The sequence below is a fragment of the Lepus europaeus genome, unplaced genomic scaffold, assembly GCF_033115175.1.
Source record: "Lepus europaeus isolate LE1 unplaced genomic scaffold, mLepTim1.pri SCAFFOLD_30, whole genome shotgun sequence".
Classification (NCBI taxonomy): Eukaryota; Metazoa; Chordata; class Mammalia; order Lagomorpha; family Leporidae; genus Lepus; species Lepus europaeus.
In genome coordinates, this window is record NW_026909177.1 from 1,021,870 (window position 1) to 1,047,597 (window position 25,728).

Here is a 25,728-nt window from a genome sequence, read left to right on the forward strand (position 1 = left end):
TGTTTAGGCTAACTCAATCCCAGATATTGCTACAGTCTGTGTTTGTGTATTCCTGATATTATCCACGAACTTTATTGCATTGAATTTTTTTCATCAGGGAGCTTTTAATTTTGAGCTTGGATACAGTAATTGGTTCCACATGGAGACACCAGCTCTACACATTTGTATTTTCTAGGGAGAAAGCTAGAGGAACTGCGGCAAACAAAGATGATATTTCTGTTTCTATCGATGATATTTTATCTACTTGCCTAATGAAAAGACTTTGCTTTTCTCCAAAACCATTTTTACTATGTTTTTTTCAGTTCATTGCTTATGAATTCCACACCAGTTTGTCCAGAAATGACTGGATGAAACCGGAAAAATCTGGTTTTCTTTTGGCTAACTCATTCCCAGATATTGGTACAGCCTCTGTGTTTGTGTTTTCACGATATTATCGATGGACTTTATTGTTTTGAATGTTTTTATCAGGGTACATTTAATTTTGTACCGTAGAAACACTAATTGGTTCATCATGGGGACACCAGCTCAACACATTCGTATTTTCTAGGGAGAAAGCTAGAGGAACTGCGGCAAACAAACATGATATTTCTGTTTGTATCGATGACATTTTATGCACTTGCCTAACGAAAAGACTTTGCTTTTCTCCAAAATTATTTTTACTGTGATTTTCTAAGTCCATTTCATACGAATTCCACAACAGTTTGTCCGGATATGACTGGATGAAAACAGAAATATCCGGTTGTGTTTTGTCTAACTCAATCGGAAATATTGTGAAAGCCTCTGTGTTTGTGTTTTCTGGATACTACCAATGGACTTTATTGTTTTGAATGCTGTTTATCGGGGAACATTTAATTTTGTGCTGCAAAGCACTGTTTCCACATGGAGACACCAGCTCTACACATTCGTATTTTCTAGGGAGAAAGCTAGAGGAACTGTGGAAAACAAGCATGATATTTCTGTTTGTCTAGATGACATTTTATGCACTTGCCTAACGAAAAGACTTTGCTTTTCTCCAAAACCATTTGTACTGTGATTTTCTTGGTCCATTGCATACGAATTCCACACCACTTTGTCCGGATATGACTGGATGAAACCGGAAATATCCGGTTTTGTTTTGACTAACTCAACCCCAGATATCGCTACAGCCTCTGTGTTTTTGTATTCCTGATATTATCTACAGACTTTATTGTTTTGAATTGTTTTTATCAGGGAACATTTAATTTTGTGCTGCGAAACACTGTTTCCACATGGAGACACCAGCTCTACACATTCGTATTTTCTAGGGAGAAAGCTAGAGGAACTGTTTCAAAAAAACATGATATTTATGTTTGTGTAGATGAGGTTTTATGCACTTGCCCAACGTAAAGACTTTGCTTTTCTCCAAAACCATTTGTACCGTGATTTTTCTCGATCCATTGCATACGAATTCCACACCGGTATGTCCGGATATGACTGGATGAAACCAGAAATATCCGGGTTTTTTTTGGCTAACTAAATCCCAGATATTGCTACAGCCTCTGAGTTTGTTTTTTTCTGGATAGTATCAATGGACTTTATTGTTTTTAAAGCTTTTTATTGGGGAACATTTTATTTTGAGCTTGGATACAGTAATTGATTCCACATGGAGACACCAGCTCTACACATTTGTATTTTCTAGGGAGAAAGCTAGAGGAACTGCAGCAAACACACATGATATATCTGTTTGTATCGATAATATTTTATCTACTTGCCTAATGAAAAGACTTTGCTTTTCTACAAAACCATTTTTACTGTGTTTTTTTCGGTTCATTGCTTACGAATTGCACACCAGTTTGTCCGGATATGACTGGATGAAACCGGAAATATCCGGTTTTGTTTTGGCTAACTCAATCCAAAATATTGCTACAGCCTCTGTGTTTGTGTATTCCTGATATTATCCACAGACTTTATTTTTTTGAATGTTTTTATCAGGGAATATTTAACTTTGTACCGTAGAAACACTAATTTGTTCATCATGGGGACACCAGCTCTACACATTCATATTTTCTAGGGAGAAAACTAGAGGAACTGCGGCAAACAAACATGATATTTCTGTGTATTTAGATGACATTTTATACACTTGCCTAAAGGAAAGACTTTGCTTTCCTCCAAAAGCAATTTTACTGTGATTTTCTCGGTCCATTGTATATGAATTCTACAGCAGTTTGTCCGGATATTACTGGATGAAACCGGAAATATCTGGTTTTGTTTTGGCTAACTCAATCCCAGATATTAATACAGTCTCTGTGTTTGTGTATTCCTGATATTATCCACAGACTTTATTGTTTTGAATTTTTTTAGAGGAATATTTACTTTTGTTCTTGGAAACACTAATTGGTTCCACATGTAGACACAAGCTCTACATACTTGTATTTTGTAGGGAAAAAGCTAGAGTAACTGCAGCAAACAAACATGATGTTTCTGTTTGTATCGATGAAATTTTATGTACTTGCCTAACGAAAAACTTTGCTTTTCCCCAAAATCATTTTTACTGTGATCTTCTCGGTCCATTGCATACGAATTCCACACCAGTTTGTCCGAATATGACTGGAGGAAATCGGAAATATCCAGTTGTGTTTTGGATAACTCAATCCCTGATATTACAACAGCCTCTTTGTTTGTGTATTCCTGATATTGTACACGGACTTTATTGCTTTGAATTCTTTTTTATCAGGGAACATTTTATTTTGAGCTTGGATACAGTTATTGTTTCCACATTGAGACACCAGCTCTACATATTCGTATTTTCTAGGGAGAAAGCTAGAGGAACTGCGACAAACAAACATGATATTTCTGTTTGTATCGATGACATTTTATGCACTTGCCTAACGAAAAGACTTTGCTTTTCTCCAAAAGCATTTTTACTGTGATTTTCTTGGTCCATTGCATACGAATTCCACAACAGTTTCTCCAGATATGACTGGATGAAACCAGAAATATCCAGTTTTATTTTGGCTAACTCAATCCCATATATTGCTACAGCATCTGTGTTTGTGTATTCCTGATATTATCCACCGAATTTATTGTTTTGATTGTTTTTTTTTTCAGGGAACTTTCAATTTGTGCTTGGAAACACTAATTGTTTCCACATGGAGACACCAGCTCTACACATTCGTATTTTCTAGGGAGAGAGCTTGAGGAACTGCGACAAACAAACATGATATTTCTGTTTGTATAGATGACATTTTATGCACTTGCTAAACGAAAAGACTTTGCTTTTCTCCAAAACCAATTTTACTTTGATTTGATCGGTCCGTTGCATCCGAATTCCAAACGACTTTTTCCGGATATGACTGGATGAAAACAGAAATACCCGGTTGTGTTTTGGCTAACTCAATCCAAAATATTGTGAAAGCCCCTGTGTTTTTGTTTTCTTGGTATTATCGATGGACTTTATTGTTTTGAATGTTTTTATCAGGGAACAATTTATTTTGTACCGTAGAAACACTAATTGGTTCATCATGGGAACACCAGCTCTACACATTCGTATTTTCTAGGGAGAAAGCTAGAGGAACTGCGGCAAACGAACATGATATTTCTCTTTGTATCGAAGACATTTTATGCACTTGCCTAACGAAAAGACTTTGCTTTTCTCCAAAACCATTTTTACTGTGATTTTCTCAGTCCATTGCATAAGAATTCCACACCATTTTACCAGATATGACTGGATGAAACCGGAAATATATGGTTTTGTTTTGCTAAATCAATCCCAAATATTGCTAAGCCTCGGTGTTTTTTTTTTTTTTCGTGGATATTATCAATGGAGTTTATTTTTTGAATGTTTTTTATAGGGGGAAGATTTTATTTTGAGCTTGGATAAAGTAATTGGTTCCACGTGGAGACACCAGCTGAACATATTCGTATTTTCTAGGGAGAAAGGTAGAGGAACTGTGGCAAACAGACATGATATTTCTGTTTGTATAGATGACATTTTATGCACTTGCCTAACGAAAAGAGTTTGCTTTTCTCCAAAACCATTTTTACTGTGAGTTTCTCGGTTCATTGCATACGAATTCCACACCACTTTGTCCGGATATGACTGGATGAAACCGGAAATATCTGGTTTTGTTTTGGCTAACTGAATGCGAAATATTGTGAAAGCCTCTGTGTTTTGTTTTCTGGATATTATCGTTGGACTTTATTGTTTTGAATGTTTATTATCAGGGAACATTTAATTTTGTACCCTAGAAACACTAATTGGTTCTTCATGGGGACAGCCGCTCTACACATTCGTATTTTCTATGGAGAAAGCCAGAGGAACAGTGGCAAACAAACATGATATTTCTGTTTGTTTAGATGACATTTTATGCATTTGCCTAATGAAAAGACTTTTCTTTTCTCCAAAACCATTTTTACTATGTTTTTTTCAGTTCATTGCTTACGAATTGCACACCAGTTTGTCCAGAAATGACTGGATGAAACCGGAAAAATCTGGTTTTCTTTTGGCTAACTCATTCCCAGATATTGGTAGAGCCTCTGTGTTTGTGTTTTCACGATATTATCGATGGACTTTATTGTTTTGAATGTTTTTATCAGGGTACATTTAATTTTGTACCGTAGAAACACTAATTGGTTCATCATGGGGACACCAGCTCAACACATTCGTATTTTCTAGGGAGAAAGCTAGAGGAACTGCGGCAAACAAACATGATATTTCTGTTTGTATCGATGACATTTTATGCACTTGCCTAACGAAAAGACTTTGCTTTTCTCCAAAATTATTTTTACTGTGATTTTCTAAGTCCATTTCATACGAATTCCACAACAGTTTGTCCGGATAGGACTGGATGAAAACAGAAATATCCGGTTGTGTTTTGTCTAACTCAATCGGAAATATTGTGAAAGCCTCTGTGTTTGTGTTTTCTGGATACTACCAATGGACTTTATTGTTTTGAATGCTGTTTATCGGGGAACATTTAATTTTGTGCTGCAAAGCACTGTTTCCACATGGAGACACCAGCTCTACACATTCGTATTTTCTAGGGAGAAAGCTAGAGGAACTGTGGAAAACAAGCATGATATTTCTGTTTGTCTAGATGACATTTTATGCACTTACCTAACGAAAAGACTTTGCTTTTCTCCAAAACCATTTGTACTGTGATTTTCTTGGTCCGTTGCATACGAATTCCACACCACTTTGTCCGGATAGGACTGGATGAAACCGGAAATATCCGGTTTTGTTTTGACTAACTCAACCCCAGATATCGCTACAGCCTCTGTGTTTTTGTATTCCTGATATTATCTACAGACTTTATTGTTTTGAGTTGTTTTTATCAGGGAACATTTAATTTTGTGCTGCGAAACACTGTTTCCACATGGAGACACCAGCTCTACACATTCGTATTTTCTAGGGAGAAAGCTAGAGGAACTGTTTCAAAAAAACATGATATTTATGTTTGTGTAGATGAGGTTTTATGCACTTGCCCAACGTAAAGACTTTGCTTTTCTCCAAAACCATTTGTACCGTGATTTTTCTCGATCCATTGCATACGAATTCCACACCGGTATGTCCGGATATGACTGGATGAAACCAGAAATATCCGGGTTTTTTTTGGCTAACTAAATCCCAGATATTGCTACAGCCTCTGAGTTTGTTTTTTTCTGGATAGTATCAATGGACTTTATTGTTTTTAAAGCTTTTTATTGGGGAACATTTTATTTTGAGCTTGGATACAGTAATTGATTCCACATGGAGACACCAGCTCTACACATTTGTATTTTCTAGGGAGAAAGCTAGAGGAACTGCAGCAAACACACATGATATATATGTTTGTATCGATAATATTTTATCTACTTGCCTAATGAAAAGACTTTGCTTTTCTGCAAAACCATTTTTACTGTGTTTTTTTCGGTTCATTGCTTACGAATTGCACACCAGTTTGTCCGGATATGACTGGATGAAACCGGAAATATCCGGTTTTGTTTTGGCTAACTCAATCCAAAATATTGCTACAGCCTCTGTGTTTGTGTATTCCTGATATTATCCACAGACTTTATTTTTTTGAATGTTTTTATCAGGGAATATTTAACTTTGTACCGTAGAAACACTAATTTGTTCATCATGGGGACACCAGCTCTACACATTCATATTTTCTAGGGAGAAAACTAGAGGAACTGCGGCAAACAAACATGATATTTCTGTGTATTTAGATGACATTTTATACACTTGCCTAAAGGAAAGACTTTGCTTTCCTCCAAAAGCAATTTTACTGTGATTTTCTCGGTCCATTGTATATGAATTATACAGCAGTTTGTCCGGATATTACTGGATGAAACCAGAAATATCTGGTTTTGTTTTGGCTAACTCAATCCCAGATATTAATACAGTCTCTGTGTTTGTGTATTCCTGATATTATCCACAGACTTTATTGTTTTGAATTTTTTTAGAGGAACATTTACTTTTGTTCTTGGAAACACTAATTGGTTCCACATGTAGACACAAGCTCTACATACTTGTATTTTGTAGGGAAAAAGCTAGAGTAACTGCAGCAAACAAACATGATGTTTCTGTTTGTATCGATGAAATTTTATGTACTTGCCTAACGAAAAACTTTGCTTTTCCCCAAAATCATTTTTACTGTGATTTTCTCAGCCCATTGCATACGAATTCCACACCAGTTTGTCCGAATATGACTGGAGGAAATCGGAAATATCCAGTTGTGTTTTGGATAACTCAATCCCTGATATTACAACAGCCTCTTTGTTTGTGTATTCCTGATATTGTACACGGACTTTATTGCTTTGAATTCTTTTTTATCAGGGAACATTTTATTTTGAGCTTGGATACAGTTATTGTTTCCACATTGAGACACCAGCTCTACATATTCGTATTTTCTAGGGAGAAATCTAGAGGAACTGCGACAAACAAACATGATATTTCTGTTTGTATCGATGACATTTTATGCACTTGCCTAACGAAAAGACTTTGCTTTTCTCCAAAACCATTTTTACTGTGATTTTCTTGGTCCATTGCATACGAATTCCACAACAGTTTCTCCAGATATGACTGGATGAAACCAGAAATATCCAGTTTTATTTTGGCTAACTCAATCCCATATATTGCTACAGCATCTGTGTTTGTGTATTCCTGATATTATCCACCGAATTTATTGTTTTGATTGTTTTTTTTTTCAGGGAACTTTCAATTTGTGCTTGGAAACACTAATTGTTTCCACATGGAGACACCAGCTCTACACATTCGTATTTTCTAGGGAGAGAGCTTGAGGAACTGCGACAAACAAACATGATATTTCTGTTTGTATAGATGACATTTTATGCACTTGCTAAACGAAAAGACTTTGCTTTTCTCCAAAACCAATTTTACTTTGATTTGATCGGTCCGTTGCATCCGAATTCCAAACGACTTTTTCCGGATATGACTGGATGAAAACAGAAATACCCGGTTGTGTTTTGGCTAACTCAATCCAAAATATTGTGAAAGCCCCTGTGTTTTTGTTTTCTTGGTATTATCGATGGACTTTATTGTTTTGAATGTTTTTATCAGGGAACAATTTATTTTGTACCGTAGAAACACTAATTGGTTCATCATGGGAACACCAGCTCTACACATTCGTATTTTCTAGGGAGAAAGCTAGAGGAACTGCGGCAAACGAACATGATATTTCTCTTTGTATCGAAGACATTTTATGCACTTGCCTAACGAAAAGACTTTGCTTTTCTCCAAAACCATTTTTACTGTGATTTTCTCAGTCCATTGCATAAGAATTCCACACCATTTTACCAGATATGACTGGATGAAACCGGAAATATATGGTTTTGTTTTGCTAAATCAATCCCAAATATTGCTAAGCCTCGGTGTTTTTTTTTTTTTCGTGGATATTATCAATGGAGTTTATTTTTTGAATGTTTTTTATAGGGGGAAGATTTTATTTTGAGCTTGGATAAAGTAATTGGTTCCACGTGGAGACACCAGCTGAACATATTCGTATTTTCTAGGGAGAAAGGTAGAGGAACTGTGGCAAACAGACATGATATTTCTGTTTGTATAGATGACATTTTATGCACTTGCCTAACGAAAAGAGTTTGCTTTTCTCCAAACCATTTTTACTGTGAGTTTCTCGGTTCATTGCATACGAATTCCACACCACTTTGTCCGGATATGACTGGATGAAACCGGAAATATCTGGTTTTGTTTTGGCTAACTGAATGCGAAATATTGTGAAAGCCTCTGTGTTTTGTTTTCTGGATATTATCGTTGGACTTTATTGTTTTGAATGTTTATTATCAGGGAACATTTAATTTTGTACCCTAGAAACACTAATTGGTTCTTCATGGGGACAGCCGCTCTACACATTCGTATTTTCTATGGAGAAAGCCAGAGGAACAGCGGCAAACAAACATGATATTTCTGTTTGTTTAGATGACATTTTATGCATTTGCCTAATGAAAAGACTTTTCTTTTCTCCAAAACCATTTTTACTATGTTTTTTTCAGTTCATTGCTTACGAATTGCACACCAGTTTGTCCAGAAATGACTGGATGAAACCGGAAAAATCTGGTTTTCTTTTGGCTAACTCATTCCCAGATATTGGTAGAGCCTCTGTGTTTGTGTTTTCACGATATTATCGATGGACTTTATTGTTTTGAATGTTTTTATCAGGGTACATTTAATTTTGTACCGTAGAAACACTAATTGGTTCATCATGGGGACACCAGCTCAACACATTCGTATTTTCTAGGGAGAAAGCTAGAGGAACTGCGGCAAACAAACATGATATTTCTGTTTGTATCGATGACATTTTATGCACTTGCCTAACGAAAAGACTTTGCTTTTCTCCAAAATTATTTTTACTGTGATTTTCTAAGTCCATTTCATACGAATTCCACAACAGTTTGTCCGGATAGGACTGGATGAAAACAGAAATATCCGGTTGTGTTTTGTCTAACTCAATCGGAAATATTGTGAAAGCCTCTGTGTTTGTGTTTTCTGGATACTACCAATGGACTTTATTGTTTTGAATGCTGTTTATCGGGGAACATTTAATTTTGTGCTGCAAAGCACTGTTTCCACATGGAGACACCAGCTCTACACATTCGTATTTTCTAGGGAGAAAGCTAGAGGAACTGTGGAAAACAAGCATGATATTTCTGTTTGTCTAGATGACATTTTATGCACTTACCTAACGAAAAGACTTTGCTTTTCTCCAAAACCATTTGTACTGTGATTTTCTTGGTCCGTTGCATACGAATTCCACACCACTTTGTCCGGATATGACTGGATGAAACCGGAAATATCCGGTTTTGTTTTGACTAACTCAACCCCAGATATCGCTACAGCCTCTGTGTTTTTGTATTCCTGATATTATCTACAGACTTTATTGTTTTGAGTTGTTTTTATCAGGGAACATTTAATTTTGTGCTGCGAAACACTGTTTCCACATGGAGACACCAGCTCTACACATTCGTATTTTCTAGGGAGAAAGCTAGAGGAACTGTTTCAAAAAAACATGATATTTATGTTTGTGTAGATGAGGTTTTATGCACTTGCCCAACGTAAAGACTTTGCTTTTCTCCAAAACCATTTGTACCGTGATTTTTCTCGATCCATTGCATACGAATTCCACACCGGTATGTCCGGATATGACTGGATGAAACCAGAAATATCCGGGTTTTTTTTGGCTAACTAAATCCCAGATATTGCTACAGCCTCTGAGTTTGTTTTTTTCTGGATAGTATCAATGGACTTTATTGTTTTTAAAGCTTTTTATTGGGGAACATTTTATTTTGAGCTTGGATACAGTAATTGATTCCACATGGAGACACCAGCTCTACACATTTGTATTTTCTAGGGAGAAAGCTAGAGGAACTGCAGCAAACACACATGATATATCTGTTTGTATCGATAATATTTTATCTACTTGCCTAATGAAAAGACTTTGCTTTTCTACAAAACCATTTTTACTGTGTTTTTTTCGGTTCATTGCTTACGAATTGCACACCAGTTTGTCCGGATATGACTGGATGAAACCGGAAATATCCGGTTTTGTTTTGGCTAACTCAATCCAAAATATTGCTACAGCCTCTGTGTTTGTGTATTCCTGATATTATCCACAGACTTTATTTTTTTGAATGTTTTTATCAGGGAATATTTAACTTTGTACCGTAGAAACACTAATTTGTTCATCATGGGGACACCAGCTCTACACATTCATATTTTCTAGGGAGAAAACTAGAGGAACTGCGGCAAACAAACATGATATTTCTGTGTATTTAGATGACATTTTATACACTTGCCTAAAGGAAAGACTTTGCTTTCCTCCAAAAGCAATTTTACTGTGATTTTCTCGGTCCATTGTATATGAATTCTACAGCAGTTTGTCCGGATATTACTGGATGAAACCGGAAATATCTGGTTTTGTTTTGGCTAACTCAATCCCAGATATTAATACAGTCTCTGTGTTTGTGTATTCCTGATATTATCCACAGACTTTATTGTTTTGAATTTTTTTAGAGGAATATTTACTTTTGTTCTTGGAAACACTAATTGGTTCCACATGTAGACACAAGCTCTACATACTTGTATTTTGTAGGGAAAAAGCTAGAGTAACTGCAGCAAACAAACATGATGTTTCTGTTTGTATCGATGAAATTTTATGTACTTGCCTAACGAAAAACTTTGCTTTTCCCCAAAATCATTTTTACTGTGATCTTCTCGGTCCATTGCATACGAATTCCACACCAGTTTGTCCGAATATGACTGGAGGAAATCGGAAATATCCAGTTGTGTTTTGGATAACTCAATCCCTGATATTACAACAGCCTCTTTGTTTGTGTATTCCTGATATTGTACACGGACTTTATTGCTTTGAATTCTTTTTTATCAGGGAACATTTTATTTTGAGCTTGGATACAGTTATTGTTTCCACATTGAGACACCAGCTCTACATATTCGTATTTTCTAGGGAGAAAGCTAGAGGAACTGCGACAAACAAACATGATATTTCTGTTTGTATCGATGACATTTTATGCACTTGCCTAACGAAAAGACTTTGCTTTTCTCCAAAATTATTTTTACTGTGATTTTCTAAGTCCATTTCATACGAATTCCACAACAGTTTGTCCGGATAGGACTGGATGAAAACAGAAATATCCGGTTGTGTTTTGTCTAACTCAATCGGAAATATTGTGAAAGCCTCTGTGTTTGTGTTTTCTGGATACTACCAATGGACTTTATTGTTTTGAATGCTGTTTATCGGGGAACATTTAATTTTGTGCTGCAAAGCACTGTTTCCACATGGAGACACCAGCTCTACACATTCGTATTTTCTAGGGAGAAAGCTAGAGGAACTGTGGAAAACAAGCATGATATTTCTGTTTGTCTAGATGACATTTTATGCACTTACCTAACGAAAAGACTTTGCTTTTCTCCAAAACCATTTGTACTGTGATTTTCTTGGTCCGTTGCATACGAATTCCACACCACTTTGTCCGGATATGACTGGATGAAACCGGAAATATCCGGTTTTGTTTTGACTAACTCAACCCCAGATATCGCTACAGCCTCTGTGTTTTTGTATTCCTGATATTATCTACAGACTTTATTGTTTTGAGTTGTTTTTATCAGGGAACATTTAATTTTGTGCTGCGAAACACTGTTTCCACATGGAGACACCAGCTCTACACATTCGTATTTTCTAGGGAGAAAGCTAGAGGAACTGTTTCAAAAAAACATGATATTTATGTTTGTGTAGATGAGGTTTTATGCACTTGCCCAACGTAAAGACTTTGCTTTTCTCCAAAACCATTTGTACCGTGATTTTTCTCGATCCATTGCATACGAATTCCACACCGGTATGTCCGGATATGACTGGATGAAACCAGAAATATCCGGGTTTTTTTTGGCTAACTAAATCCCAGATATTGCTACAGCCTCTGAGTTTGTTTTTTTCTGGATAGTATCAATGGACTTTATTGTTTTTAAAGCTTTTTATTGGGGAACATTTTATTTTGAGCTTGGATACAGTAATTGATTCCACATGGAGACACCAGCTCTACACATTTGTATTTTCTAGGGAGAAAGCTAGAGGAACTGCAGCAAACACACATGATATATCTGTTTGTATCGATAATATTTTATCTACTTGCCTAATGAAAAGACTTTGCTTTTCTACAAAACCATTTTTACTGTGTTTTTTTCGGTTCATTGCTTACGAATTGCACACCAGTTTGTCCGGATATGACTGGATGAAACCGGAAATATCCGGTTTTGTTTTGGCTAACTCAATCCAAAATATTGCTACAGCCTCTGTGTTTGTGTATTCCTGATATTATCCACAGACTTTATTTTTTTGAATGTTTTTATCAGGGAATATTTAACTTTGTACCGTAGAAACACTAATTTGTTCATCATGGGGACACCAGCTCTACACATTCATATTTTCTAGGGAGAAAACTAGAGGAACTGCGGCAAACAAACATGATATTTCTGTGTATTTAGATGACATTTTATACACTTGCCTAAAGGAAAGACTTTGCTTTCCTCCAAAAGCAATTTTACTGTGATTTGCTCGGTCCATTGTATATGAATTCTACAGCAGTTTGTCCGGATATTACTGGATGAAACCGGAAATATCTGGTTTTGTTTTGGCTAACTCAATCCCAGATATTAATACAGTCTCTGTGTTTGTGTATTCCTGATATTATCCACAGACTTTATTGTTTTGAATTTTTTTAGAGGAACATTTACTTTTGTTCTTGGAAACACTAATTGGTTCCACATGTAGACACAAGCTCTACATACTTGTATTTTGTAGGGAAAAAGCTAGAGTAACTGCAGCAAACAAACATGATGTTTCTGTTTGTATCGATGAAATTTTATGTACTTGCCTAACGAAAAACTTTGCTTTTCCCCAAAATCATTTTTACTGTGATTTTCTCAGCCCATTGCATACGAATTCCACACCAGTTTGTCCGAATATGACTGGAGGAAATCGGAAATATCCAGTTGTGTTTTGGATAACTCAATCCCTGATATTACAACAGCCTCTTTGTTTGTGTATTCCTGATATTGTACACGGACTTTATTGCTTTGAATTCTTTTTTATCAGGGAACATTTTATTTTGAGCTTGGATACAGTTATTGTTTCCACATTGAGACACCAGCTCTACATATTCGTATTTTCTAGGGAGAAATCTAGAGGAACTGCGACAAACAAACATGATATTTCTGTTTGTATCGATGACATTTTATGCACTTGCCTAACGAAAAGACTTTGCTTTTCTCCAAAACCATTTTTACTGTGATTTTCTTGGTCCATTGCATACGAATTCCACAACAGTTTCTCCAGATATGACTGGATGAAACCAGAAATATCCAGTTTTATTTTGGCTAACTCAATCCCATATATTGCTACAGCATCTGTGTTTGTGTATTCCTGATATTATCCACCGAATTTATTGTTTTGATTGTTTTTTTTTTCAGGGAACTTTCAATTTGTGCTTGGAAACACTAATTGTTTCCACATGGAGACACCAGCTCTACACAATCGTATTTTCTAGGGAGAGAGCTTGAGGAACTGCGACAAACAAACATGATATTTCTGTTTGTATAGATGACATTTTATGCACTTGCTAAACGAAAAGACTTTGCTTTTCTCCAAAACCAATTTTACTTTGATTTGATCGGTCCGTTGCATCCGAATTCCAAACGACTTTTTCCGGATATGACTGGATGAAAACAGAAATACCCGGTTGTGTTTTGGCTAACTCAATCCAAAATATTGTGAAAGCCCCTGTGTTTTTGTTTTCTTGGTATTATCGATGGACTTTATTGTTTTGAATGTTTTTATCAGGGAACAATTTATTTTGTACCGTAGAAATACTAATTGGTTCATCATGGGAACACCAGCTCTACACATTCGTATTTTCTAGGGAGAAAGCTAGAGGAACTGCGGCAAACGAACATGATATTTCTCTTTGTATCGAAGACATTTTATGCACTTGCCTAACGAAAAGACTTTGCTTTTCTCCAAAACCATTTTTACTGTGATTTTCTCAGTCCATTGCATAAGAATTCCACACCATTTTACCAGATATGACTGGATGAAACCGGAAATATATGGTTTTGTTTTGCTAAATCAATCCCAAATATTGCTAAGCCTCGGTGTTTTTTTTTTTTTTCGTGGATATTATCAATGGAGTTTATTTTTTGAATGTTTTTTATAGGGGGAAGATTTTATTTTGAGCTTGGATAAAGTAATTGGTTCCACGTGGAGACACCAGCTGAACATATTCGTATTTTCTAGGGAGAAAGGTAGAGGAACTGTGGCAAACAGACATGATATTTCTGTTTGTATAGATGACATTTTATGCACTTGCCTAACGAAAAGAGTTTGCTTTTCTCCAAAACCATTTTTACTGTGAGTTTCTCGGTTCATTGCATACGAATTCCACACCACTTTGTCCGGATATGACTGGATGAAACCGGAAATATCTGGTTTTGTTTTGGCTAACTGAATGCGAAATATTGTGAAAGCCTCTGTGTTTTGTTTTCTGGATATTATCGTTGGACTTTATTGTTTTGAATGTTTATTATAAGGGAACATTTAATTTTGTACCCTAGAAACACTAATTGGTTCTTCATGGGGACAGCAGCTCTACACATTCGTATTTTCTATGGAGAAAGCCAGAGGAACAGCGGCAAACAAACATGATATTTCTGTTTGTTTAGATGACATTTTATGCATTTGCCTAATGAAAAGACTTTTCTTTTCTCCAAAACCATTTTTACTATGTTTTTTTCAGTTCATTGCTTACGAATTGCACACCAGTTTGTCCAGAAATGACTGGATGAAACCGGAAAAATCTGGTTTTCTTTTGGCTAACTCATTCCCAGATATTGGTAGAGCCTCTGTGTTTGTGTTTTCACGATATTATCGATGGACTTTATTGTTTTGAATGTTTTTATCAGGGTACATTTAATTTTGTACCGTAGAAACACTAATTGGTTCATCATGGGGACACCAGCTCAACACATTCGTATTTTCTAGGGAGAAAGCTAGAGGAACTGCGGCAAACAAACATGATATTTCTGTTTGTATCGATGACATTTTATGCACTTGCCTAACGAAAAGACTTTGCTTTTCTCCAAAATTATTTTTACTGTGATTTTCTAAGTCCATTTCATACGAATTCCACAACAGTTTGTCCGGATAGGACTGGATGAAAACAGAAATATCCGGTTGTGTTTTGTCTAACTCAATCGGAAATATTGTGAAAGCCTCTGTGTTTGTGTTTTCTGGATACTACCAATGGACTTTATTGTTTTGAATGCTGTTTATCGGGGAACATTTAATTTTGTGCTGCAAAGCACTGTTTCCACATGGAGACACCAGCTCTACACATTCGTATTTTCTAGGGAGAAAGCTAGAGGAACTGTGGAAAACAAGCATGATATTTCTGTTTGTCTAGATGACATTTTATGCACTTACCTAACGAAAAGACTTTGCTTTTCTCCAAAACCATTTGTACTGTGATTTTCTTGGTCCGTTGCATACGAATTCCACACCACTTTGTCCGGATATGACTGGATGAAACCGGAAATATCCGGTTTTGTTTTGACTAACTCAACCCCAGATATCGCTACAGCCTCTGTGTTTTTGTATTCCTGATATTATCTACAGACTTTATTGTTTTGAATTGTTTTTATCAGGGAACATTTAATTTTGTGCTGCGAAACACTGTTTCCACATGGAGACACCAGCTCTACACATTCGTATTTTCTAGGGAGAAAGCTAGAGGAACTGTTTCAAAAAAACATGATATTTATGTTTGTGTAGATGAGGTTTTATGCACTTGCCCAACGTAAAGACTTTGCTTTTCTCCAAAACCATTTGTACCGTGATTTTTCTCGATCCATTGCATACGAATTCCACACCGGTATGTCCGGATATGACTGGATGAAACCAGAAATATCCGGGTTTTTTTTGGCTAACTAAATCCCAGATATTGCTACAGCCTCTGAGTTTGTTTTTTTCTGGATAGTATCAATGGACTTTATTGTTTTTAAAGCTTTTTATTGGGGAACATTTTATTTTGAGCTTGGATACAGTAATTGATTCCACATGGAGACACCAGCTCTACACATTTGTATTTTCTAGGGAGAAAGCTAGAGGAACTGCAGCAAACACACATGATATATCTGTTTGTATCGATAATATTTTATCTACTTGCCTAATGAAAAGACTTTGCTTTTCTACAAAACCATTTTTACTGTGTTTTTTTCGGTTCATTGCTTACGAATTGCACACCAGTTTGTCCGGATATGACTGGATGAAACCGGAAATATCCGGTTTTGTTTTGGCTAACTCAATCCAAAATATTGCTACAGCCTCTGTGTTTGTGTATTCCTGATATTATCCACAGACTTTATTTTTTTGAATGTTTTTATCAGGGAATATTTAACTTTGTACCGTAGAAACACTAATTTGTTCATCATGGGGACACCAGCTCTACACATTCATATTTTCTAGGGAGAAAACTAGAGGAACTGCGGCAAACAAACATGATATTTCTGTGTATTTAGATGACATTTTATACACTTGCCTAAAGGAAAGACTTTGCTTTCCTCCAAAAGCAATTTTACTGTGATTTTCTCGGTCCATTGTATATGAATTCTACAGCAGTTTGTCCGGATATTACTGGATGAAACCGGAAATATCTGGTTTTGTTTTGGCTAACTCAATCCCAGATATTAATACAGTCTCTGTGTTTGTGTATTCCTGATATTATCCACAGACTTTATTGTTTTGAATTTTTTTAGAGGAACATTTAATTTTGTTCTTGGAAACACTAATTGGTTCCACATGTAGACACAAGCTCTACATACTTGTATTTTGTAGGGAAAAAGCTAGAGTAACTGCAGCAAACAAACATGATGTTTCTGTTTGTATCGATGAAATTTTATGTACTTGCCTAACGAAAAACTTTGCTTTTCCCCAAAATCATTTTTACTGTGATTTTCTCGGTCCATTGCATACGAATTCCACACCAGTTTGTCCGAATATGACTGGAGGAAATCGGAAATATCCAGTTGTGTTTTGGATAACTCAATCCCTGATATTACAACAGCCTCTTTGTTTGTGTATTCCTGATATTGTACACGGACTTTATTGCTTTGAATTCTTTTTTATCAGGGAACATTTTATTTTGAGCTTGGATACAGTTATTGTTTCCACATTGAGACACCAGCTCTACATATTCGTATTTTCTAGGGAGAAATCTAGAGGAACTGCGACAAACAAACATGATATTTCTGTTTGTATCGATGACATTTTATGCACTTGCCTAACGAAAAGACTTTGCTTTTCTCCAAAACCATTTTTACTGTGATTTTCTTGGTCCATTGCATACGAATTCCACAACAGTTTCTCCAGATATGACTGGATGAAACCAGAAATATCCAGTTTTATTTTGGCTAACTCAATCCCATATATTGCTACAGCATCTGTGTTTGTGTATTCCTGATATTATCCACCGAATTTATTGTTTTGATTGTTTTTTTTTTCAGGGAACTTTCAATTTGTGCTTGGAAACACTAATTGTTTCCACATGGAGACACCAGCTCTACACATTCGTATTTTCTAGGGAGAGAGCTTGAGGAACTGCGACAAACAAACATGATATTTCTGTTTGTATAGATGACATTTTATGCACTTGCTAAACGAAAAGACTTTGCTTTTCTCCAAAACCAATTTTACTTTGATTTGATCGGTCCGTTGCATCCGAATTCCAAACGACTTTTTCCGGATATGACTGGATGAAAACAGAAATACCCGGTTGTGTTTTGGCTAACTCAATCCAAAATATTGTGAAAGCCCCTGTGTTTTTGTTTTCTTGGTATTATCGATGGACTTTATTGTTTTGAATGTTTTTATCAGGGAACAATTTATTTTGTACCGTAGAAACACTAATTGGTTCATCATGGGAACACCAGCTCTACATATTCGTATTTTCTAGGGAGAAAGCTAGAGGAACTGCGGCAAACGAACATGATATTTCTCTTTGTATCGAAGACATTTTATGCACTTGCCTAACGAAAAGACTTTGCTTTTCTCCAAAACCATTTTTACTGTGATTTTCTCAGTCCATTGCATAAGAATTCCACACCATTTTACCAGATATGACTGGATGAAACCGGAAATATATGGTTTTGTTTTGCTAAATCAATCCCAAATATTGCTAAGCCTCGGTGTTTTTTTTTTTTTTCGTGGATATTATCAATGGAGTTTATTTTTTGAATGTTTTTTATAGGGGGAAGATTTTATTTTGAGCTTGGATAAAGTAATTGGTTCCACGTGGAGACACCAGCTGAACATATTCGTATTTTCTAGGGAGAAAGGTAGAGGAACTGTGGCAAACAGACATGATATTTCTGTTTGTATAGATGACATTTTATGCACTTGCCTAACGAAAAGAGTTTGCTTTTCTCCAAAACCATTTTTACTGTGAGTTTCTCGGTTCATTGCATACGAATTCCACACCACTTTGTCCGGATATGACTGGATGAAACCGGAAATATCTGGTTTTGTTTTGGCTAACTGAATGCGAAATATTGTGAAAGCCTCTGTGTTTTGTTTTCTGGATATTATCGTTGGACTTTATTGTTTTGAATGTTTATTATCAGGGAACATTTAATTTTGTACCCTAGAAACACTAATTGGTTCTTCATGGGGACAGCCGCTCTACACATTCGTATTTTCTATGGAGAAAGCCAGAGGAACAGCGGCAAACAAACATGATATTTCTGTTTGTTTAGATGACATTTTATGCATTTGCCTAATGAAAAGACTTTTCTTTTCTCCAAAACCATTTTTACTATGTTTTTTTCAGTTCATTGCTTACGAATTGCACACCAGTTTGTCCAGAAATGACTGGATGAAACCGGAAAAATCTGGTTTTCTTTTCGCTAACTCATTCCCAGATATTGGTAGAGCCTCTGTGTTTGTGTTTTCACGATATTATCGATGGACTTTATTGTTTTGAATGTTTTTATCAGGGTACATTTAATTTTGTACCGTAGAAACACTAATTGGTTCATCATGGGGACACCAGCTCAACACATTCGTATTTTCTAGGGAGAAAGCTAGAGGAACTGCGGCAAACAAACATGATATTTCTGTTTGTATCGATGACATTTTATGCACTTGCCTAACGAAAAGACTTTGCTTTTCTCCAAAATTATTTTTACTGTGATTTTCTAAGTCCATTTCATACGAATTCCACAACAGTTTGTCCGGATAGGACTGGATGAAAACAGAAATATCCGGTTGTGTTTTGTCTAACTCAATCGGAAATATTGTGAAAGCCTCTGTGTTTGTGTTTTCTGGATACTACCAATGGACTTTATTGTTTTGAATGCTGTTTATCGGGGAACATTTAATTTTGTGCTGCAAAGCACTGTTTCCACATGGAGACACCAGCTCTACACATTCGTATTTTCTAGGGAGAAAGCTAGAGGAACTGTGGAAAACAAGCATGATATTTCTGTTTGTCTAGATGACATTTTATGCACTTGCCTAACGAAAAGACTTTGCTTTTCTCCAAAACCATTTGTACTGTGATTTTCTTGGTCCATTGCATACGAATTCCACACCACTTTGTCCGGATATGACTGGATGAAACCGGAAATATCCGGTTTTGTTTTGACTAACTCAACCCCAGATATCGCTACAGCCTCTGTGTTTTTGTATTCCTGATATTATCTACAGACTTTATTGTTTTGAATTGTTTTTATCAGGGAACATTTAATTTTGTGCTGCGAAACACTGTTTCCACATGGAGACACCAGCTCTACACATTCGTATTTTCTAGGGAGAAAGCTAGAGGAACTGTTTCAAAAAAACATGATATTTATGTTTGTGTAGATGAGGTTTTATGCACTTGCCCAACGTAAAGACTTTGCTTTTCTCCAAAACCATTTGTACCGTGATTTTTCTCGATCCATTGCATACGAATTCCACACCGGTATGTCCGGATATGACTGGATGAAACCAGAAATATCCGGGTTTTTTTTGGCTAACTAAATCCCAGATATTGCTACAGCCTCTGAGTTTGTTTTTTTCTGGATAGTATCAATGGACTTTATTGTTTTTAAAGCTTTTTATTGGGGAACATTTTATTTTGAGCTTGGATACAGTAATTGATTCCACATGGAGACACCAGCTCTACACATTTGTATTTTCTAGGGAGAAAGCTAGAGGAACTGCAGCAAACACACATGATATATCTGTTTGTATCGATAATATTTTATCTACTTGCCTAATGAAAAGACTTTGCTTTTCTACAAAACCATTTTTACTGTGTTTTTTTCGGTTCATTGCTTACGAATTGCACACCAGTTTGTCCGGATATGACTGGATGAAACCGGAAATATCCGGTTTTGTTTTGGCTAACTCAATCCAAAATATTGCTACAGCCTCTGTGTTTGTGTATTCCTGATATTATCCACAGACTTTATTTTTTTGAATGTTTTTATCAGGGAATATTTAACTTTGTACCGTAGAAACACTAATTTGTTCATCATGGGGACACCAGCTCTACACATTCATATTTTCTAGGGAGAAAACTAGAGGAACTGCGGCAAACAAACATGATATTTCTGTGTATTTAGATGACATTTTATACACTTGCCTAAAGGAAAGACTTTGCTTTCCTCCAAAAGCAATTTTACTGTGATTTTCTCGGTCCATTGTATATGAATTCTACAGCAGTTTGTCCGGATATTACTGGATGAAACCGGAAATATCTGGTTTTGTTTTGGCTAACTCAATCCCAGATATTAATACAGTCTCTGTGTTTGTGTATTCCTGATATTATCCACAGACTTTATTGTTTTGAATTTTTTTAGAGGAACATTTAATTTTGTTCTTGGAAACACTAATTGGTTCCACATGTAGACACAAGCTCTACATACTTGTATTTTGTAGGGAAAAAGCTAGAGTAACTGCAGCAAACAAACATGATGTTTCTGTTTGTATCGATGAAATTTTATGTACTTGCCTAACGAAAAACTTTGCTTTTCCCCAAAATCATTTTTACTGTGATTTTCTCGGTCCATTGCATACGAATTCCACACCAGTTTGTCCGAATATGACTGGAGGAAATCGGAAATATCCAGTTGTGTTTTGGATAACTCAATCCCTGATATTACAACAGCCTCTTTGTTTGTGTATTCCTGATATTGTACACGGACTTTATTGCTTTGAATTCTTTTTTATCAGGGAACATTTTATTTTGAGCTTGGATACAGTTATTGTTTCCACATTGAGACACCAGCTCTACATATTCGTATTTTCTAGGGAGAAATCTAGAGGAACTGCGACAAACAAACATGATATTTCTGTTTGTATCGATGACATTTTATGCACTTGCCTAACGAAAAGACTTTGCTTTTCTCCAAAACCATTTTTACTGTGATTTTCTTGGTCCATTGCATACGAATTCCACAACAGTTTCTCCAGATATGACTGGATGAAACCAGAAATATCCAGTTTTATTTTGGCTAACTCAATCCCATATATTGCTACAGCATCTGTGTTTGTGTATTCCTGATATTATCCACCGAATTTATTGTTTTGATTGTTTTTTTTTTCAGGGAACTTTCAATTTGTGCTTGGAAACACTAATTGTTTCCACATGGAGACACCAGCTCTACACATTCGTATTTTCTAGGGAGAGAGCTTGAGGAACTGCGACAAACAAACATGATATTTCTGTTTGTATAGATGACATTTTATGCACTTGCTAAACGAAAAGACTTTGCTTTTCTCCAAAACCAATTTTACTTTGATTTGATCGGTCCGTTGCATCCGAATTCCAAACGACTTTTTCCGGATATGACTGGATGAAAACAGAAATACCCGGTTGTGTTTTGGCTAACTCAATCCAAAATATTGTGAAAGCCCCTGTGTTTTTGTTTTCTTGGTATTATCGATGGACTTTATTGTTTTGAATGTTTTTATCAGGGAACAATTTATTTTGTACCGTAGAAACACTAATTGGTTCATCATGGGAACACCAGCTCTACATATTCGTATTTTCTAGGGAGAAAGCTAGAGGAACTGCGGCAAACGAACATGATATTTCTCTTTGTATCGAAGACATTTTATGCACTTGCCTAACGAAAAGACTTTGCTTTTCTCCAAAACCATTTTTACTGTGATTTTCTCAGTCCATTGCATAAGAATTCCACACCATTTTACCAGATATGACTGGATGAAACCGGAAATATATGGTTTTGTTTTGCTAAATCAATCCCAAATATTGCTAAGCCTCGGTGTTTTTTTTTTTTTTCGTGGATATTATCAATGGAGTTTATTTTTTGAATGTTTTTTATAGGGGGAAGATTTTATTTTGAGCTTGGATAAAGTAATTGGTTCCACGTGGAGACACCAGCTGAACATATTCGTATTTTCTAGGGAGAAAGGTAGAGGAACTGTGGCAAACAGACATGATATTTCTGTTTGTATAGATGACATTTTATGCACTTGCCTAACGAAAAGAGTTTGCTTTTCTCCAAAACCATTTTTACTGTGAGTTTCTCGGTTCATTGCATACGAATTCCACACCACTTTGTCCGGATATGACTGGATGAAACCGGAAATATCTGGTTTTGTTTTGGCTAACTGAATGCGAAATATTGTGAAAGCCTCTGTGTTTTGTTTTCTGGATATTATCGTTGGACTTTATTGTTTTGAATGTTTATTATCAGGGAACATTTAATTTTGTACCCTAGAAACACTAATTGGTTCTTCATGGGGACAGCCGCTCTACACATTCGTATTTTCTATGGAGAAAGCCAGAGGAACAGCGGCAAACAAACATGATATTTCTGTTTGTTTAGATGACATTATATGCATTTGCCTAATGAAAAGACTTTTCTTTTCTCCAAAACCATTTTTACTATGTTTTTTTCAGTTCATTGCTTACGAATTGCACACCAGTTTGTCCAGAAATGACTGGATGAAACCGGAAAAATCTGGTTTTCTTTTCGCTAACTCATTCCCAGATATTGGTAGAGCCTCTGTGTTTGTGTTTTCACGATATTATCGATGGACTTTATTGTTTTGAATGTTTTTATCAGGGTACATTTAATTTTGTACCGTAGAAACACTAATTGGTTCATCATGGGGACACCAGCTCAACACATTCGTATTTTCTAGGGAGAAAGCTAGAGGAACTGCGGCAAACAAACATGATATTTCTGTTTGTATCGATGACATTTTATGCACTTGCCTAACGAAAAGACTTTGCTTTTCTCCAAAATTATTTTTACTGTGATTTTCTAAGTCCATTTCATACGAATTCCACAACAGTTTGTCCGGATAGGACTGGATGAAAACAGAAATATCCGGTTGTGTTTTGTCTAACTCAATCGGAAATATTGTGAAAGCCTCTGTGTTTGTGTTTTCTGGATACTACCAATGGACTTTATTGTTTTGAATGCTGTTTATCGGGGAACATTTAATTTTGTGCTGCAAAGCACTGTTTCCACATGGAGACACCAGCTCTACACATTCGTATTTTCTAGGGAGAAAGCTAGAGGAACTGTGGAAAACAAGCATGATATTTCTGTTTGTCTAGATGACATTTTATGCACTTACCTAACGAAAAGACTTTGCTTTTCTCCAAAACCATTTGTACTGTGATTTTCTTGGTCCGTTGCATACGAATTCCACACCACTTTGTCCGGATATGACTGGATGAAACCGGAAATATCCGGTTTTGTTTTGACTAACTCAACCCCAGATATCGCTACAGCCTCTGTGTTTTTGTATTCCTGATATTATCTACAGACTTTATTGTTTTGAGTTGTTTTTATCAGGGAACATTTAATTTTGTGCTGCGAAACACTGTTTCCACATGGAGACACCAGCTCTACACATTCGTATTTTCTAGGGAGAAAGCTAGAGGAACTGTTTCAAAAAAACATGATATTTATGTTTGTGTAGATGAGGTTTTATGCACTTGCCCAACGTAAAGACTTTGCTTTTCTCCAAAACCATTTGTACCGTGATTTTTCTCGATCCATTGCATACGAATTCCACAGCGGTATGTCCGGATATGACTGGATGAAACCAGAAATATCCGGGTTTTTTTTGGCTAACTAAATCCCAGATATTGCTACAGCCTCTGAGTTTGTTTTTTTCTGGATAGTATCAATGGACTTTATTGTTTTTAAAGCTTTTTATTGGGGAACATTTTATTTTGAGCTTGGATACAGTAATTGATTCCACATGGAGACACCAGCTCTACACATTTGTATTTTCTAGGGAGAAAGCTAGAGGAACTGCAGCAAACACACATGATATATCTGTTTGTATCGATAATATTTTATCTACTTGCCTAATGAAAAGACTTTGCTTTTCTACAAAACCATTTTTACTGTGTTTTTTTCGGTTCATTGCTTACGAATTGCACACCAGTTTGTCCGGATATGACTGGATGAAACCGGAAATATCCGGTTTTGTTTTGGCTAACTCAATCCAAAATATTGCTACAGCCTCTGTGTTTGTGTATTCCTGATATTATCCACAGACTTTATTTTTTTGAATGTTTTTATCAGGGAATATTTAACTTTGTACCGTAGAAACACTAATTTGTTCATCATGGGGACACCAGCTCTACACATTCATATTTTCTAGGGAGAAAACTAGAGGAACTGCGGCAAACAAACATGATATTTCTGTGTATTTAGATGACATTTTATACACTTGCCTAAAGGAAAGACTTTGCTTTCCTCCAAAAGCAATTTTACTGTGATTTGCTCGGTCCATTGTATATGAATTCTACAGCAGTTTGTCCGGATATTACTGGATGAAACCGGAAATATCTGGTTTTGTTTTGGCTAACTCAATCCCAGATATTAATACAGTCTCTGTGTTTGTGTATTCCTGATATTATCCACAGACTTTATTGTTTTGAATTTTTTTAGAGGAACATTTAATTTTGTTCTTGGAAACACTAATTGGTTCCACATGTAGACACAAGCTCTACATACTTGTATTTTGTAGGGAAAAAGCTAGAGTAACTGCAGCAAACAAACATGATGTTTCTGTTTGTATCGATGAAATTTTATGTACTTGCCTAACGAAAAACTTTGCTTTTCCCCAAAATCATTTTTACTGTGATTTTCTCGGTCCATTGCATACGAATTCCACACCAGTTTGTCCGAATATGACTGGAGGAAATCGGAAATATCCAGTTGTGTTTTGGATAACTCAATCCCTGATATTACAACAGCCTCTTTGTTTGTGTATTCCTGATATTGTACACGGACTTTATTGCTTTGAATTCTTTTTTATCAGGGAACATTTTATTTTGAGCTTGGATACAGTTATTGTTTCCACATTGAGACACCAGCTCTACATATTCGTATTTTCTAGGGAGAAATCTAGAGGAACTGCGACAAACAAACATGATATTTCTGTTTGTATCGATGACATTTTATGCACTTGCCTAACGAAAAGACTTTGCTTTTCTCCAAAACCATTTTTACTGTGATTTTCTTGGTCCATTGCATACGAATTCCACAACAGTTTCTCCAGATATGACTGGATGAAACCAGAAATATCCAGTTTTATTTTGGCTAACTCAATCCCATATATTGCTACAGCATCTGTGTTTGTGTATTCCTGATATTATCCACCGAATTTATTGTTTTGATTGTTTTTTTTTTTCAGGGAACTTTCA